Here is a 9,511-nt window from a genome sequence, read left to right on the forward strand (position 1 = left end):
GCCTTTCTGTTAATTTATCCAGAGTTTTTTTTAGTTACCATAATATGCATAATATGCATATGCCACCCAATGTGAATTTCCCAGTCTGGGATCAATAAAGTATACCTATCTATCTATCTATCAATACACAAGGAAAGATTTGTTAATTACACTGCAAAAACTCAAAATCTTACCAAGATTATTTGTCTTATTTCAAGTCAAAAATGTCTTATTTCTAGTCAAAATATCTCATTACACTTAAAATAAGACACGATCACCTCAGAAGTAAATTGTTTTTAGACAATTTTCACTTGTTTCAAGTGAAAATTCACTTGAAACAAGTGAAAATTTGCTTGTTTCATTGGCAAAAATTGCCAGTGGAAAAAGTGAAAATTCACTTGAAATAAGTGAAAATTAGCTAGAAACAAGAAACAAATTTTGCCAATGAAACAAGCAAATTTTCACTTGTTTCAAGCAAATTTTCACTTGAAACAAGAGACAATTGTCTAAAAACAATTTACTTCTGAGGTGATCATGTCTTATTTTAAGTGTAATGAGATATTTTAACTAGAAATAAGACATTTTTGACTTGAAATAAGACAAATAATCTTGGTAAGATTTTGAGTTTTTGCAGTGTAAAGTACATAAAGGTTTCTGCTTGACCAGTTTATTGTTTTGGGATAAGCATTTATCCTTGTATTTATCGTAGAAAAGATTTCAGATTGAAGTGGAAATATGAGTATTTTGTACCAAAGGGAATAAAACACTGGACCTTTTATTTTACTTCAGTTAAATTACAAGTAAATTCTGGGAGGATATTCAGCGAGCATCATGCCATGTACACCTGCTCAGGTTGGTGCTTGTGTTTTATGAGTTTGCAGCGCACTCTGTGAAGTTGTTGTGTGTGTGTTTCCGAGTTGGTTCCTAAGTTTTGCCTTGTGCTCATAGTTTCCTCCCTCAGCCTCCTCGGTCCAGACGAACCCTGTACTGGTGGGACAGTATCCGGCCATGAGTCTGCAGCCACGGCCAACAAAGGAAGCACAGCACACTGAACACTGAAGTCAACTATCTGCCATCATGATATTTTTTTTAGTAGCAGATTCCAAAACTGTAGCCTGGACTCTGTACAGAATTACAGAAAGTGGACTATGGTGATATCTGTGTGGTTTTGTGAAAATCCTGACCTGAATATAATGTGCAAATGGGCTGGACTCTGACATGGATGTGAAAATCACTTGCAGTAGGGGAGATGGTATCTGTGCAGTATATTCCAAACCTCTGGGCCCAGACATTCAGAGATGAACAGTTGTATGATTACTGAATGAAAGAAAACAGAAAACCCACCCTTTGGTAGCTGAACAAAAGTGAACATTAGATTGTGTGTATAAATTTGTTTCTACTGTCAAAGCGTAAAGTGTTTGTCTTCTCCAGAGATCTACGAGGCTTTCTATAATAAAAACAAGGTCACTTCTCATGTCTGTTTTGTATGGAACTTCAGCTGTTTGTCAGATGTTACATTCTGTTCTTAATAATAATAATTTATTGCATTTGGAATATCATGTATTTTCCTTTTATACCTGGCAGCTCTGGTGGTCATGTGGAAGGAGGGCTGAACAGTTTCTGGTTGTTGGGCTGAAACAAAAAGTGATTGAAAAGTATATGGTGATTAAACTGAAACTGTTGTTTTCTTTCGTAATTTCTAGTTAACAGACTTTGGGATATTTGATTTTTTTAAGAGCACATGAAAAGTGAAGGAAGTATTTAGAGCAGTGGTTAATTCATTTTCATTTCAATCAACACAACATGTAAAAGGAGTTGGATGTTATAATTATTTCACAGCAAAATTTTGAAATAGTTTCTGAAAGACATTCACAGCTATATTAACTGGACTGAAGTAGTATCATAGTCTGCAGCCTAAAGTTCAAGATATTACCAACTGGTTAGACAGCATTTTGGGATTTGTATTGTAGCTCAAAATTCTAGCTAAAGTATAACACTAGTTAAATAATAACATCTCCAAACACAATATTATTTAACTAGTATTACAACTAGTTTAGAACTACACTATGCTTTATTTAACTAAAGACGATGATGATGATGTTGTGGTCAGACGTGTGTCCAAGGTCAAGGTTTTGGTGTATTCCCTTTGCAGTACCTCTTTAGGTAACTCTGTGACCTCACAGCGAGAAGGCTCTGAGCTCGAAGCCCAGCCCCAGTCCTGGCCAACCTGACATTTGGATGGAGGGGCGGCTTTTTATTGAATTCTGCAATAAACTCGATGGGTAGCTCCTGTTGTAAAACACCTACTGACATGTGATGAGCTCAGAGTGTCTGCTCACCACAAGGGGGAGCCTTGAAAGAAGTCTCTGAGGTGGATGTGGCAGAGGACAGGAAGACCTGCACAACCTCTGGGAATACCCACCCTAGCTTTTTTTTTTTTTTTTTTTTTTTTTTTTTTGTGCATTTATGCCTTATTTTGCAGTTTGCACATTTATTATTATTTTGCACATTTTTTCAGCTTTGGGTCACCACCCAAAATAGTTTTGTTCACTGGTTCACAGATTGACTTCCTTAATTCTTAAACACTCCCAGTGAATGCAGGGAGGAATTTAACGGGTCAGCTTGGAGGATCCACAGTCGGGGCAGCAAATACCACCACATGGGTAAGAAGCCAAACTATCACCTGAACTGGCTTTTTTCTGTAAGAAACCGCTGTATATCATCAGTGCCACAGTGAAATGAAATTTAGTGTCTATGGTGTGGCCAAGCAGGAGATTATACAATAAAAATACATTAAATTAAAATAAATTAGGGGTCCCATTATAGGCCCCTGGGGCACTCCATCATTTAACCAGGAACTGAAGTGGACAGACACTAATGGAAACAAGAAAATTATGCTTCATCAAATAAGAGGTAAACTACTTCAAAGCCGTTCCAGATATGTCAACCCATGGCTGTAAAGAACTGTGTGGTGAGCTGCATGAAAAGCTGCTCTTCTGTATCTGGAGTTTGTGTTAGTAAAAAAAAAAAAAAAAAAAAAAAAAAAAAAAAGCTAAAATTGTGTCAAAAAATCAAGAAATAAATAGAGATAAAAAGAAGATTAAAGAGGTAAAAAGACTCATGCTGTTGGCTGTTCAAAATGAACTGTGAGCCATAAATTACAGTGAGACAAATATAAAAAATATAATATTTTCTACAACAATATTATCTCAGATGTTGGAAGCACAAAAGGTTGGACTGGAGCTGTCAACAAAATAATTGTAGTGTGTGCGTGTGTGTGTGTGTGTGTGTTTGTGTGTGTGTGTGTCCACACATGCATGTGAGAAAGAGTGTATTAGTAGATTAACACTGGTGTGCCGTGGCTCTGCTCCTCTGATTGTGTCAGAGCATCAGAGTCAGTCCGGCTACATATGAACACAGCATCGACACGTACATACACATCAATACAAATGCAATGCCACACACACTTTATACACCATGAATTCAAGAGTGAGGCATTGTTGAACTGAAAATAATTCATTTGCTCTCCATCTCTGTTCTCCTCCTCTCATTCTCCCTCCTCATTCATTCATTCATTCAGTCTGTCATTTCTAGCTGCCTTCCATCGGCCAACGGGCAGCTTGAAAATGAGAATGGGGTCAACCTCTCCTTGTTTACCTGACAAAAGACTGGAGAAAAAGATATTTAAAAAAGAAAGGAAAGGAGAGAAGAAAAGACCCCCTGGCTGTCACGAGATAAAAGAAAAGAAAGAGGGAGAGACAGACAGAGAGAGAGACAGAAAGAGGGAGAGACAGACAGAGAGAAAGACAGAAAGAGGGAGAGACAGAAAGAAGGAGTGACAGACAGAGAGAGAGACAGAAAGAGGGAGAGACAGAAAGAGGGAGTGACAGAAAGAGGGAGTGACAAACAGAGAGGGAGAAGCTCAGACTAACGACGTGGTGTCTTTCAAAAGCGTTTCTCTCCATTCCATTCCAGTCCATATTACAGCCATAACTATCAGTTACTGCCTTCATCAAACAACATCATGATCAAAGGGCATTCTGGGAATGATCAGTGACCTTCCACGACTAAAACAAGAGGGATGACAAGATCATTAAGTTATCCCTTGTAACTGTAGGAATGTGTGTGTGTGTGTGTGTGTGTGTGTGTGTTCAGTGAAATCAGTGGACATGCAACAATAGAAAAGGTTTCCAAAGGCCTTTCAGAGCTGTGTGTTGGGCATCTAACATCAGTTCGAAAATGGAACCGTTTCTAAAATTTCAGTTCTAAAGGAATCGTTAAGAAACTTTTATCTCGATTCCGACTGGTTCCTATTAAAGAAATTAATCAAATTTCACTGGTGCTAGTTTCAGTTTCCGTCAGTTTCCGTTGCGGCTATCGTAGTTTCCACCTGTGAGAGCTGGACGGGTTGAATCGTGGACGGCAGCAAGTGGCGTTCCAAAGTGAGGCCTTATTTTACTCTGAAAAATTCCGGTCGACAGCACAGAGCAACACCTGTGCTAAACTCACCTGGTGTAAGGGAGGATGCACGACTAACGTGTGTAAACACCTTCGCCTGCATGGTGTACAAATCAACAAGTGTACCACACGTGATGTCTCCCTAAACCCGGTTAAACCCTGAAGCTAAAGGGTTAGGGTTGGGGTTTAACCCCGAACCTAAAGGGTTAGGGTTAGGGTCAGTAGGGTTAGGGTTAAACCCTGAACCTAAGGGTTAGGGTTTGCAGTTAAGTTATATGTAAATTAGTTTTTTTTTTCTTTTCAATATCCTGTAATAGTTACAACAGATTACTAAACTGAGCAGACCCCACACTACATGTGCAGGTTTTTAGGTATGAAATAAGGCTAAAAGAGAAAGAAATGTGTAAAGCCCGGGACAGATGTAAATCTACACTGCCTCCTCTATCCAGTTATTTATGGTCGGTCCAACAGGCATCACCCATCTCTTGGGAGGAGCCCTTTCCCCTGACGCCAACAATACACCAATTAAACCTCTGTCAAGAGCTTTTGCTTCTGTTCTGCTGTTTTTCTTTCTTTCCAGTGTGTTTTGGCTTTCCTAAAAATCCTGGTAGCTGTTTGCAGCTTGACAGCCCAAATAAAGCTTTTAAATGTCACTGTGCATGCATGTGAGCGAGCGTGTGTGTGTGTGTGTGTGTGTGTGTGCGCGTGTGTGTGTGTGTGTTCTCCCCAACTCCCCAGGCAGGAACAACAGAAGAAACAGAGAGATCGAGATGAGAGAGGAGCGAGTAACAGAATAAAAATGTGTTAATAGATGAATGAAGGAGCAGCCGTCCGTTCACTCAGTCAGACGGAGAAAACAACAGTTGGCTGTCAGCGGCCTCTCTGACAGCTGATGATGTCTTCATACAAATAAACATCATTTACATTCTAATTAAAAATCATCATAATGTTTATCATTTACATCCTAATGAAATGCATTTGCATGGTAATCGTACCAGGATGGGATTGTGACAAAGAGGCGCTCTTGTCTCTCCAGAGACAGACGGAGAGACGGAGAGGACGGAGGACGGACAGAGAGATAAACCAGAGAGACCTCGCTGTTTCATTCCATTTGACACCGTTATTTATTAAAGAAGGGAGTTCTGTACATTTATTGATTTAGAAAAAAAAACTTTTATTTCCATCAGACTGTTTTCCTCCAGCTCCAGGTGTCAAAATGCAGATGATGAATTTATTGTATGGTTTGGGTTTATCCTTTATCATTCCTCTGGGTTGAAACTGCTTAGGTTTTACAGTTAACGATTAAGTCCTCGCATCATAATCTGTGATGACATCCACAAGTGACAAGATCATAGTATTTGCCATTTTACTGAAGTTATTTGGACTGCAAAATGTTACATCATAACTTACACATAAAATAAGGACATTAATGTTAGTTGCTGTCGTTTATCCCCATATCAATATAATGCAGGCAGACTGTTGCTGAAGCTCCTGCATGTAAGATTGAACTCTGTAGCTATTTGAGTTTTTTGAACATCAAAATGGGAAAAGCTTTTTGGAGTAGCTGAACAATTTTACATCAAAGACACGAAAAATTTTAAACAACTTTTGATGTCAGTAAGGTGCCCGTGGTATTATCGTTACAGTGCAGACATAGAAAATAATTATTCAGGCTCGATACCTCTCACACAAATAAAACACACATCACTTGTGTGTGTGTGTGTGTGTGTGTGTGTGAGAAGCTCTGGCCAGAAAGCTGTGCTGACATTTATTCTTGTTTTCTGCTGCCATCTGTCCCGTTCTCTGTCGGCCTCATCGTGGTTTAGTTTCTTCGACATCGTGTTTCAGGTGTGACCCATCACGGACGACCAGAAGCAAAACAGACTTCTGCCAGCCACTTGCATGAAAATATGTGTTCACTGTCAAGTGTTTTGGTTGGTTTGTCTCGTCTGAGCCACTGCAGAAATATGGTGAAGCAAGATGGCAGCCGATGTAAAACCAGGACCTGTGCTTTTATAGATTAAAAAGTCTTATGACTCATCTAACTTTATGAGAACACTACGATTCTTCATTTCTGGTTGTTATACACTCAGAAAAATAATGTTTATGAATGTTATATCCAGTTTCCCTCATTGGCTCAATTAAAATCTTACACATTGTTCCTTTAAAAGGCCCTTTGTTTTTTACAAGACTTTGATAGAACAAGAATTTGGACATGGATCATAAACTGAGTGACAGTCAGATGAATTAAACCAAATACTGCGGTTCTCACGAGATGGGAAACTCCACAGAGCCATGGGAAACCTGCTTGTTACCGTGACACCGAGCGTGACCAGCAGCTTCTTCAATACTGAGATCTCTGTCAAGCGGACAGTGACATTCATGTTGTGCTTTATTTTATTATTATTTTATACAGCATCAACATAACACACCTCCTCCGTCTTACACTTGTGTTCTGATGCATTTTCTGTTCCTCTCTTCTCTCATTGGTGTGTTTGCAGAGTTAATGTTTTGCATTAGTCTTAGTCAAGTTTTTATTCAGAGGCACTTTAAATAATTTTAGTCAGTTTAGTCAAATGGCAGGTCTCATTGTCTCATCAAAAGGTCTCATTGACAGTACAACAGTAGGTCCTCTGGGGGGAGAGGGGGAGGGGCCAAAGGAGGGGGGAGTAATATCCTGAGAATTTTAACGTTTTTAATTTTAACATTTTTTCCTGATAAATATAAGGGTTTTTCTCTCGGAAAAAAAAAAAATTAAAAATCACAAACCCTCTGAAGCTCTGTAATTTTTTTTCCCTCCCTACACTGGCCCCAACCCGCTGTCATAGTGACGGGACAAACCAGCAAGACACAAAACACAGTGGTGAGTGTCTGGAATTTGTGCATTATCCTTATTTTTCATGGGGGGTGGATAAAAAAAAAATTCTGTTTCCTTTTAGTTTTTGTTTGCACAGAGCAACATGTCACCTTTTTTGTCATTTTTCTGTCTGAAAATTTGTTGAAAAGATTTGCTATCATGTTTGTTTGTTATGCAGGAATATGTCAGCTATATTACAACAGCATCACGAAAAAATAAAGAACCATCGCACATAGAAGTCCTCATTCATGCCAGCTGAATGGCTGCACGTATGGAGCAGGGGGCTGGCTGAGCCACACAGCCGGCTGGGAGGATGGGCCGGCCACATTAGGACACATTTAATCTGAGCTCGGCTCTCCCGGCGGGACCTGCAGAGTTCAGAGAGACAGCGCGCAGCACAACAGGCTTACATTACCTCTGGCAGCTTAACAGCTCCTGCTCCTCATGGCTTTTCTCCTTTTGCTGCCCGTTCGCGGACGCTCCTCTGTCGGCCACAAAACCGTGAAGGATCCCCTTTTAGCCACAATGCCGTGCTGCCGCGGCGTGGACAATCCCCTCTGACCACAATGCTCTACATTCTCTGCTGCTCAGCTTCAATTAGCTGTGCTCTGATACATCTCAATGCAGCCTCTATAACGCCTTCAGTACGTTTTAATACAGCTCACAACATCTCAATTCAACCTCAGTGCATCTCAATGCGTCTCAGAAACGGCTTCAGCGCTCCGTCCCTGCATCTTAGCGCGGTTCAGCACATCTCAATGCCACTTCCCTAAAAGTGAATGCAGCTTCAGCGCAGCTCCTTTAAGGCCATTCATGGGCTCAGGTTTGTCAGTCTTGCGGTCAGCTCCGCGGTAAGCCCTCCGCACGCCGCTGGGTTTCTGTTGTGGGCCGCCTGATGAGCGGCCGACAGAACGCAGCACATTCCAGTTGTGATGCTCAGTCAAGAGTTCAGCTTGACTCACAACAACAGGAGATGAACGCCGATTTAACAAACTGAATACTTTTCATTACTCACTGGCTTTACTATGTTGGATTGCTTCACGCGTCCTGAGAACAACTAACACTGCCTCGTTTCAACATTTACCTTTCATAAAGAATACAAATATTTACCTTGATCAATAACACCTGCAGGGTATTTCAGGTTCCCAGTAGAGAGCTGATAAAATGATGCTGCTCCCTCCTGTTGCCCTGCTGGCTGAGCACCTTCACTAAAGCTTATCAGGTTCTTGCAGTGACCATTAAAGAAGTAAACGGCAGCATGTATGTAGATCTATAGGGCTGAGAAGAGACTGACTGGACATGGTGCTTTATGTATAGGAACATGGTTTTTGATCTACGGACAAACTCTGGATGAAAGAAAAACTAGGCTTAAACAGTTACCAGTATCTGTTTCTCAAATGAGCTGCTCCTCTCTCTCTGTTGACTGACCTTGTACCGACCGCTGATCTACAGAAAACACCAGGAAAAAAACAGGTCCTGTCTTCAGGCCTGTTTTTATATGTCACTGAATATTTTTGTATTTATTTTCAACAGTTGATTCACTGCCATTGTAAGAGACACAGATCAATGACCAGAAATCACATTTCAGATGTTAGCTAACCTCGTCCACAGTTAAGGTTCAGTGTAATGTTAGTTATGATCTGCATTACTATGATCAGCTTTGAGTTCTGTCACATTACGTCATGCGGCAGCTGCTTTTCTACAGACTGACCCTCAGTTTGTCAGCAGTCATCAAACCAACCAGCTTCACCAGCTGAGCCTCCAACAGGAACAAGCAGCACTCAGATATATATGTGTAGATAGATAGATAGATAGATAGATAGATTATTAGTATTGGATTATTAGTATTGAAGGGTCGGGTAAGATAAGTTAATGCAAGTGTTTGAACGTGAGGACAATCCTGAGGGACTGTGACTGAAAAAATTATCAGAACATCAGATAAATTTTTTCACGATGAAATTATTAACCGATCATCATTCATAGAATACTTTATATACAATGAACTAATAAAACTCACAGCTTCTTTTTCTTGTCTCGAGCAAAACGTTAACATCCAGAGTGATTCTGTACTGAATGGCTCAGCTGGACTCTCGTGGTGTGGTCATACAGGGCTGGCATGGCCAAGGCCGGCGGGGCCCCACCATGTGCCTCTCTGTGGGGCCCCTGATGGGCCCTGATGGGCCCTGATGGCCCCTGATGGCCTCTGATTGCCCCTGA

The sequence above is a fragment of the Myripristis murdjan genome, chromosome 6 (genome assembly GCF_902150065.1).
Source record: "Myripristis murdjan chromosome 6, fMyrMur1.1, whole genome shotgun sequence".
In the NCBI taxonomy this organism is placed as follows: domain Eukaryota; kingdom Metazoa; phylum Chordata; class Actinopteri; order Holocentriformes; family Holocentridae; genus Myripristis; species Myripristis murdjan.